The following is a 9,635-nucleotide window of genomic DNA, read 5'->3' on the forward strand; positions in this document are numbered from 1 at the left end:
CAGTCTCCTGTTATTGGTTTCAATAGTTTTGCATTTCTGCTTGCCTAATTACAAGACACAAATAGTCTGTTGCTGGGATATAAACACATTTGATTAACATTTTACATTTCAGTCATTTAGCAGACGCTCTTATCCAGAGCGACTTACAGTTAGTGAATACATAGATATATTTTTTTTTCATACTGGTCCCCCGTGGGAATTGAACCCACAACCCTGGTGTTGCAAACGCCATGCTCTATCAACTGAGCTACATCCCTGCCGGCCATTCCCTCCCCTACCCTGGACAACGCTAGGCCAATTGTGCGCTGCCCATGAGTCTCCCGGTCGCGGCCGGCTGCGACAGAGCCTGGATTCGAACAAGGATCTCTAGTGGCACAGCTAGCACTGCGATGCAGTGCCTTAGACCACTGCGCCACTCAGGAGACTTAACTCTCTAAGCTCTAGTCTACTAATTAGTCATACATTATTAGTTTAACTGAGGGTGTGACATTTTAGTCCATATCTTACATTTCACACATTTCTTTATCAATTGATGAGAACAAAAAACAATTTAATCAATTTTAGAATAAATCTGTAACATAACAAAATGTGAAAAAAGTCAAGGGGTCTGAATACTTTCCGAAGGCACTCATGAATGAGAGGATTTCATGGTCCCTAACCTTGGGGACAGCTTCTGACCGAGTTAAATGTGACAAAGACTCTGACTTCATCCTCTCACCCCCTTTCTTACTCCTGAATTCCACTGGTCTGGCCTGGACTAGACTGGAGGGTTTGGCCAGTTCACATTCCAGTGGCTTCTCCAGACTTCTGCTCTTTGAAGTCTGATGAGCTAATTTTTACATCCTGATGCTATTTACCTCAGTAAAACAGTTGATTTCCAAATGTTATGTTATGACTTGTTTACGGCCTGGGGCATACAGCGGACAGCAATCAACCATGACCACATGATAATATGGTTTATCCTAATAATACACTACATTGATGACAGTGTCTCCTTACACTACTCAAACTCTGGTCAATTTATCCTACAGTACAGAAGATGTTGTCTAAGTAAAGTTACTTTAAAATGGAATTCTCCCATAGGATTATAGAGCCTGCAAACATCTGGTCACAAGACGTGACATTTTCCCTCCCTCTCTGTCATCCTTCCCTGACACAGAGGTCAGAGTTCAACAACAGTCAGCCAGGGTTAACTGGAGGGTTGACGTGGGGGTGTGGACGTTGACTGACGGCTGAGGAAAAGCAGCGAGTCGGGGAGCTACAGTAACACCTATCGATGACAGAGTGGGAAGGTGGTAATTACCAGTTGTGAAGTTGTAAATACCGGTTGGATGCATTCAAGTGCTTTGAACTCGTTGAGAAACGCTGGTTGGCTAATGGCCAACAAGCTGCATCAACCATAAACTGAAAGTACAGCTATCATGCTTGCAAACAAATTATAGTGTTAAAAAACTATACTAATAGATTGCTTTTTATAATAAATGTTGTTGCATTTAACTGCCGAAGATGCTGTAATTACCAGTTGGAGGGGCGTTCAAGTGGATTTTCCCCAGTCGTGTATGTGGTAAATGCCACATTTCTACTTCCTCTCCGCTTTGAAAACAAGACATGACTGAGAAAAAGTGCTATGAGGGTTTTGTGATGTGCTGTAACAAACCTGCCTTTGGTATGCTGGCTATGATGACTTCCATGATTGTTTAGACTGTGGAGCATTGTCGCCTTGGTGGCTAGAGGGTTCTGAGTTTGATTCTTCAAGTTCTTGCAAACAATAACCCCAAATTCGAGGCAATATAATACCTAGCAAAGGCAACTCAGCCAATTTCTGTCACCAACTCTTACTTTTAAAACACGACTTTCCTCATAACTGTGTCCCGAAATCCAACCCCAAGCACCAGTGTGAGAACTTGTCCTTGTAGAACGATTTGGGAAACATTTCCAGGCCTTGTCCTTCCACAACTGGTGCATCCGACAGGGAAGAGGAATGTGTTCAGCTGGAGATAGAGGCCTACAGGAAAATACTCCTCAGGATTAAAACTAAATCCAAGTTTATACATCTACACTAGTCTGTTTTAAATCACACTGTACTGGTTCTAATCACACCATTTCTGAGCCTTGACTCGTAAGCGCCTATGTAAAATAAATGAATGATATATGAATGAAATGAGATGAACTAAATGTGTGTGTATGTGTGTGTGTGTGCGTGCGTTAGTGTAGAGTGATACAAACAGTAAACATACTGACACTGAGATGGCACGTCACTAGGATCCACATGGTGCAGACGGTGAACTTCAACCGATGCTGCAATCATGTGAACAGTGTATGTCCAGGGTCAGGGAGAAAACATTTTGAAATGAAAAACAAACACAAGCTTTTTCATTAGATAAAGTCAGGTAGGCCTACAACAGCCTCTGTAGCAAAACATTTTCTCACGTTTTGGGCCTACTGAACAGGCCCCTCCAGACCCAGACAGGTCAAAAGATCATATGCATAATTATCTTTATAGGCAGGGAGTGGGTGTGTTGGTGGAATGGTGAGTCCATCGTTCCTGTGTGTGGGAAGACCACCCAGTCTTACCCCAGCTCTGCTCTGGGAGATTTAAATAAAGTCACTGTGGGACTCACTTCCAACTAGGATACCTGGCACAGCTGCAAAAACTAGCCCTGTTATTTACTACTATGCTGTAGAAAGTATGGCTGCTGTGCTCTGAGGCTTTTTTGTCTTTCATACCAAACATGTTTAAAACTGTTCTTTAAAGACATGCTCCGGAACATTGGCGACTACGCTGGATGTGTCAATGTGTAGTTCATACATGCATAATCTATGAGCAGAATTACTGTTTTACCTCAATTAGCCACTAAATCCCTAGTTAGAAAGCAACTGTTTTTAGAGAAGCTGCCCTACGCCATTTCCCCTACATTTTCTCCCACGTGGGCTAGCCCCATAGCAATTAGAGTTCAACCAATGAACTTCAGCCCCTCGCCATATGAGTGACAGGTAGCAAGATGCACATCATGCACCCACAGCAGAGTGAGAGAGAGCAATGACGTGGTGCATATATCTGCACATATGTGATTTTCGGGGACCATTTTTGCCTCGTGAGTGCTACTTTCAGAACTACTGGCTAGAAAGTATACAAAGGTACTGGAGAATCCCTTTAATGATTGCTTTCATGTGGATGGTTGTATAAGGAGAGACATTTTAGTTGTGTATGATGATATAATCTTTATAGACTATCATCTATAGGATCTGTAGCTCAGCTGGTAGAGCACGGCGCTTGTAACGCCAAGGTAGTGGGTTCGATCCCCGGGACCACCCATACACAAAAATGTATGCACGCATGACTGTAAGTCGCTTTGGATAAAAGCGTCTGCTAAATGGCATATTATTATATTATTATCTTAGCACTGCACCAAACTCATTCATTACCGAAGGTAATTCCCTTACGATCCAATGTATTACTCTTCTTTAAATCTTCTGTCTCGTGTGATTAGACTACCACTGAGAAGATGAAGGCTTGACGCTCTAAGGAATGCAATAGTTTAAGGACTTTGAAAGGTTACTTAAACCATATGAAATCTGCTTTATTGAGTTAGTAAGTTGGTCAATAAGACAAGCTTCTGTAAGTCTACCAATGGAACTCAAAGTTTGAGATAACAGGAAAAATGGTGGACCCAAGGACCCCGTATGGGGTTAAGAACCATTACACATGATGACGTATATCTATCTATTAGGTTGAAGTGCCCAAAGTCTCTGTGTGTTGTGCCACAAGGTTGGACATTCAGCTCGCTCTGAAAGGAGGCGTTACCAAAGTAACAACGTTTCTCCCTTTCCCCTGTACTCTCCCTAATTGTATTATGGAGGGAGAATTCCACAAGCATACAAAGAGGGGATTATTCCCCCTGGCCATAGACTCACTAGACTAGAGGTTGTTGACGGGAAGAGTGCGAGAGTGGTTGACCATAAAGGTTGTTGATGGGAATAAAGAGAAGGGGGGCGATCTCATGAATCCCGTTGATTGCTAAGAAGTCTGTTCTGTTGCTCCCCAGTCAGTTGGGGTCCAAGCCAGACTTTCTGCCACAGTGGATTTTCACAATACACATCATTCCTGGTTGTGCTCGTCTATTACAACATGTTCAGCCCAGTGGTTAGGACATGGTCTGCTGTAGAGGGTGTCCCAGGGTTGCTGGCAATCTCAGATATATTAAATAATCTCTGAAGGTCAAGGCATACTGACACTAGCCTGAGTCCCAGATACAGTTGAAGTCGGAAGTTTACATACACCTTAGCCAAATACATTTAAACTCAGTTTTTCACAATTCCTGACATTTAATCCTAGTAAAACTTCCCTGTCTTAGGTCAGTTAGGATCACCACTTTATTTTAAGAATGTGAAATGTCAGAATAATAGTAGAGAGAATGATTTATTTCATATTTTATTTATTTCATCACATTTCCAGTGGGTCAGAAGTTTACATACACTCAATTAGTATTTGGTAGCATTGCCTTCAAATTGTTTAATTTGGGTCAAATGTTTCGGGTCGCCTTCCACAAGCTTCCCACAATAAGTTGGGTGAATTTTGGCCCATTCCTCCTGACAGAGCTGGTGTAACTGAGTCAGGTTTGTAGGCCTCCTTGCTCACAAACGCTTTTTCAGTTCTGCCCACACATTTTCTATAGGATTGAGGTCAGGGCTTTGTGATGGCCACTCCAATACCTTGACTTTGTTGTCCTTAAGCCATTTTGGCACAACTTTGGAAGTATGCTTGGGGTCATTGTCCATTTGGAAGACCCATTTGCGACCAAGCTTTAACTTCCTGACTGATGTCTTGAGATGTTGCTTCAATATATCCACATAATTTTCCTTCCTCATGATGCCATCTATTTTGTGAAGTGCACCAGTCCCTCCTGCAGCAAAGCACCCCCACAGCATGATGCTGCCACTCCCGTGCTTTACGGTTGGGATGGTGTTCTTCGGCTTGCAAAAACCCCTTTTTCCTCCAAACATAACGATGGTCATTATGGCCAAACAGTTCTATTTTTGTTTCATCAGACCAGATTACATTTCTCCAAAAAGTACGATCTTTGTCCCGATGTGCAGTTGCAAACCGTAGTCTGGCTTTTTTATGGCGGTTTTGGAGTAGTGGCTTCTTCCTTGCTGAGTGGCCTTTCAGGTTATGTTGATATAGGACTCGTTTTACTGTGGATATAGATACTTTTGTACCTGTTTCCTCCAGCATCTTCACAAGGTCCTTTGCTGTTGTTCTGGGATTGATTTGCACTTTTCGCACCAAAGTACGTTCATCTCTAGGAGACAAAACGCATCTCCTTCCTGAGCGGTATGACGGCTGCGTGGTCCCATGGTGTTTATACTTGCATACTATTGTTTGTACAGATGAACTTGGTACCTTCAGGCGTTTGGAAATTGCTCTCAAGGATGAACCAGATAATTTTTTTCCTGAGGTCTTGGCTGATTTCTTTTGATTTTACCCTGATGTCAAGCAAAGAGGCACTGAGTTTGAAGGTAGGCCTTGAAATACAGTGGGGGAAAAAAGTATTTAGTCAGCCACCAATTGTGCAAGTTCTCCCACTTAAAAAGATGACAGAGGCCTGTAATTTTCATCATACAGTCCTATGAAAAAGTTTGGGCACCCCTCTGAGGCTGCATAATAATTTACTCTGTCGTCACAGAAAATGATCACAGTGGCATGCCATTCATTTTCTAATAAAAGCTGAGTACTGGGGTATTGTCCAGACAAAGATTTTTAGTATAGCAATATTAATTTGTATGAAATTAAATCAGATGTGAAAAATAGGCTATGCAAAAATGTGGGCACCCTTGTCATTCTGTTGATCTGAATACCTGTAACTACTTAGCACTGATTAATTGGAACACACAATTGGTTTGGTGAGCTCATTAAGCCTTGAACTTCATAGACAAGTGCATCCAATCATGAGAAAATGTATTTAAGGTGGCCAATTGCAAGTTGTTGTTCTCTTTGACTCTCCTCTGAAGAGTGGCAACATGGGGGCCTCAAAACAACTCTCAAATGACCTGAAAACAAAGATTGTTCAACATTAATGGTTTAGGGGAAGGCTACAAAAAGCTATCGCAGAGATGTAAGCTGTCAGTGTCCACTGTGAGGAACATAGTGAGGAACATAGTGAGGAAATGGAAGACCACAGGCACAGTTCTTGTTAAGGCCAGAAGTGGCAGGCCAAGAAAAATATCGGAGAGGCAAAGGTGAAGGATGGTGAGAACGGTCAAAAACAGCCCACAGACCACCTCCAAAGACCTACAACATAATCTTGCTGCAGATGGTGTCACTGTGCATCGTTCAAAAATTCAGCGCACTTTGCACAAGAAGAAGCTGTATGGGAGAGTGATGCGGAAGAAGCCTTTTCTGCACACACGCCACAAACAGAGTCGCTTGAGGTATGCAAACGCACATTTGGACAAGCCAGCTTCATTTTGGAATAAGGTGCTGTGGACTGATGAAACAAAGATTGAGTTATTTGGTCATAACAAGGGGCGTTATGCATGGCGGCAAAAGAACACAGCGTTCCAAGAAAAACACTTGCTACCCACAGTAAAATTTGGTGGGGGTTCCATCATGCTGTGGGGCTGTGTGGCCAGTGCCGGTAATGGGAATCTTGTTAAAGTTGAGGGTTGCATGGATTCCACTCAATATCAGCAGATTCTTGGGAATAATGTTGAAGAATCAGTCACAAAGTTGAAGTTACGCCGGGGCTGGATATTTCAACAAGACAACAACCCAAAACACTGCTCAAAATCTACCCGGGCATTTATGCAGAGGAACAAGTACAATGTTCTGGAATGGCCATCCCAGTCCCCAGACCTGAATATCATTGAGAATCTGTGGGATGATTTGAAAAAACGCCTGTCCATGCTCGACAACCATCAAACCTAACTGAAGTGGAGATGTTTTGTAAGGAGGAATGGTCCAAAATACCTTCATCCAGAATCCAGACACTCATTAGAGGCTATAGGAAGCATCTAGAGGCTGTTATTTTAGCAAAAGGAGGCTCTACTAAATATTGATGTGATTTTTCAGTTGGGGTGCCCAAATTTATGCACCCGTCTAATTTCGTTTTGATGCATATTGCACATTTTCTGTTAATCCAATAAACCAAATTTCACTACTGAAATATTACTGTGTCCATCAGTTATTTGATAGATCAAAATGAAATTGCTGATCCAAACACCCAATTATTTATAAATGGAAATCATGGAAATTGTCAGGGGTGCCCAAACATTTTCATACGACTGTAGGTACACGTCAACTATGACAGACAAATTGAGAATTTTTTTCTCCAGAAAATCACATCGTAGGATTTTTAATGAATTTATTTGCAAATTATGGTGGAAAATAAGTATTTGGTCAATAACAAAAGTTTCTCAATACTTTGTTATATACCCTTTGTTGGCAATGACACAGGTCAAACGTTTTCTGTAAGTCTTCACAAGATTTTCACACACTGTTGCTGGTATTTTGGCCCATTCCTCCATGCAGATCTCCTCTAGAGCAGTGATGTTTTGGGGCTGTCGCTGGGCAACACGGACTTTCAACTCCCTCCAAAGATTTTCTATGGGGTTGAGCTCTGGAGACTGGCTAGGCCACTCCAGGACCTTTAAATGCTTCTTATGAAGCCACTCCTTCGTTGCCCGGGCGGTGTGTTTGGGATCATTGTCATGCTGAAAGACCCAGCCACGTTTCATCTTCAATGCCCTTGCTGATGGAAGGAGGTTTTCACTCAAAATCTCACGATACATGGCCCCATTCATTCTTTCCTTTACACGGATCAGTCGTCCTGGTCCCTTTTCAGAAAAACAGCCCCAAAGCATGATGTTTCCACCCCCATGCTTCACAGTAGGTATGGTGTTCTTTGGATGCAACTCAGCATTCATCCTCCAAACACGACGAGTTGAGTTTTTACCAAAAAGTTATATTTTGGTTTCATCTGACCATATGACATTCTCCCAATCCTCTTCTGGATCATCCAAATGCACTCTAGCAAACTTCAGACGGGCCTGGACATGTACTGGCTTAAGCAGGGGCACACGTCTGGCACTGCAGGATTTGAGTGCCTGGCAGCGTGTTACTGATGGTAGGCTTTGTTACTTTGGTCCCAGCTCTCTGCAGGTCATTCACTAGGTCCCCCCGTGTGGTTCTGGGATTTTTGCTCACCGTTCTTGTGATCATTTTGACCCCACGGGGTGAGATCTTGCGTGGAGCCCCAGATCGAGGGAGATTATCAGTGGTCTTGTATGTCTTCCATTTCCTAATAATTGCTCCCACAGTTGATTTCTTCAAACCAAGCTGCTTACCTATTGCAGATGCAGTCTTCCCAGCCTGGTGCAGGTCTACAATTTTGTTTCTGGTGTCCTTTGACAGCTCTTTGGTCTTGGCCATAGTGGAGTTTGGAGTGTGACTGTTTGAGGTTGTGGACAGGTGTCTTTTATATTGATAACAAGTTCAAACAGGTGCCATTAATACAGGTAACGAGTGGAGGACAGAGGAGCCTCTTAAAGAACAAGTTACAGGTCTGTGAGAGCCAGAAATCTTGCTTGTTTGTAGGTGACCAAATACTTATTTTCCACCATAATTTGCAAATAAAATCATTAAAAATCCTACAATGTGATTTTCTGGATTTTTTTCTCTCAATTTGTCTGTCATAGTTGACGTGTACCTATGATGAAAATTACAGGCGTCTCTCATCTTTTTAAGTGGGAGAACTTGCACAATTGGTGGCTGACTAAATACTTTTTTCCCCCACTGTACATCCACAGGTACACCTCCTATTGACTCAAATTATGTCAATTAGCCTATCAGAAGCTTCTAAAGCCATGACATCATTTTCTGGAATTTTCCAAGCTGTTTCAAGGCACAGTCAACTTAGTGTATGTAAACTTCTGACCCACTGGATGTGTGATACAGTGAACTATAAGTGAAATAATCTGTCTGTAAACAATTGTTCGAAAAATTACTTGTGTCATGCACAAAGTAGATGTCCTAACCAACTTGCCAAAACTATAGTTTGTTAACGAGAAATTTGTGGAGTATTTGAAAAACAAGTTTTAATGACTCCAACCTAAGTGTACAGTGGGGAGAACAAGTATTTGATACACTGCCGATTTTGCAGGTTTTCCTACTTAGAAAGCACGTAGAGGTCTGTAAAATCCAGAAAATCACATTGTATGATTTTTAAGTAATTCATTTGCATTTTATTGCATGACGTAAGTATTTGATACATCAGAAAAGCAGAACTTAATATTTGGTACAGAAACCTTTGTTTGCAATTACAGAGATCATATGTTTCCTGTAGGTCTTGACCAGGTTTGCACACACTGCAGCAGGGATTTTGACCCACTCCTCCATACAGACCTTCTCCAGATCCTTCAGGTTTCGGGGCTGTCGCTGGGCAATACGGACTTTCAGCTCCCTCCAAAGATTTTCTATTGGGTTCAGGTCTGGAGACTGGCTAGGCCACTCCAGGACCTTGAGATGCTTCTTACGGAGCCACTCCTTAGTTGCCCTGGCTGTGTGTTTCGGGTCGTTGTCATGCTGGAAGACCCAGCCATGACCCATCTTCAATGCTCTTACTGAGGGAAGGAGG

This window comes from Coregonus lavaretus, assembly GCF_964263955.1.
Source record: "Coregonus lavaretus genome assembly, chromosome: 19".
In the NCBI taxonomy this organism is placed as follows: domain Eukaryota; kingdom Metazoa; phylum Chordata; class Actinopteri; order Salmoniformes; family Salmonidae; genus Coregonus; species Coregonus lavaretus.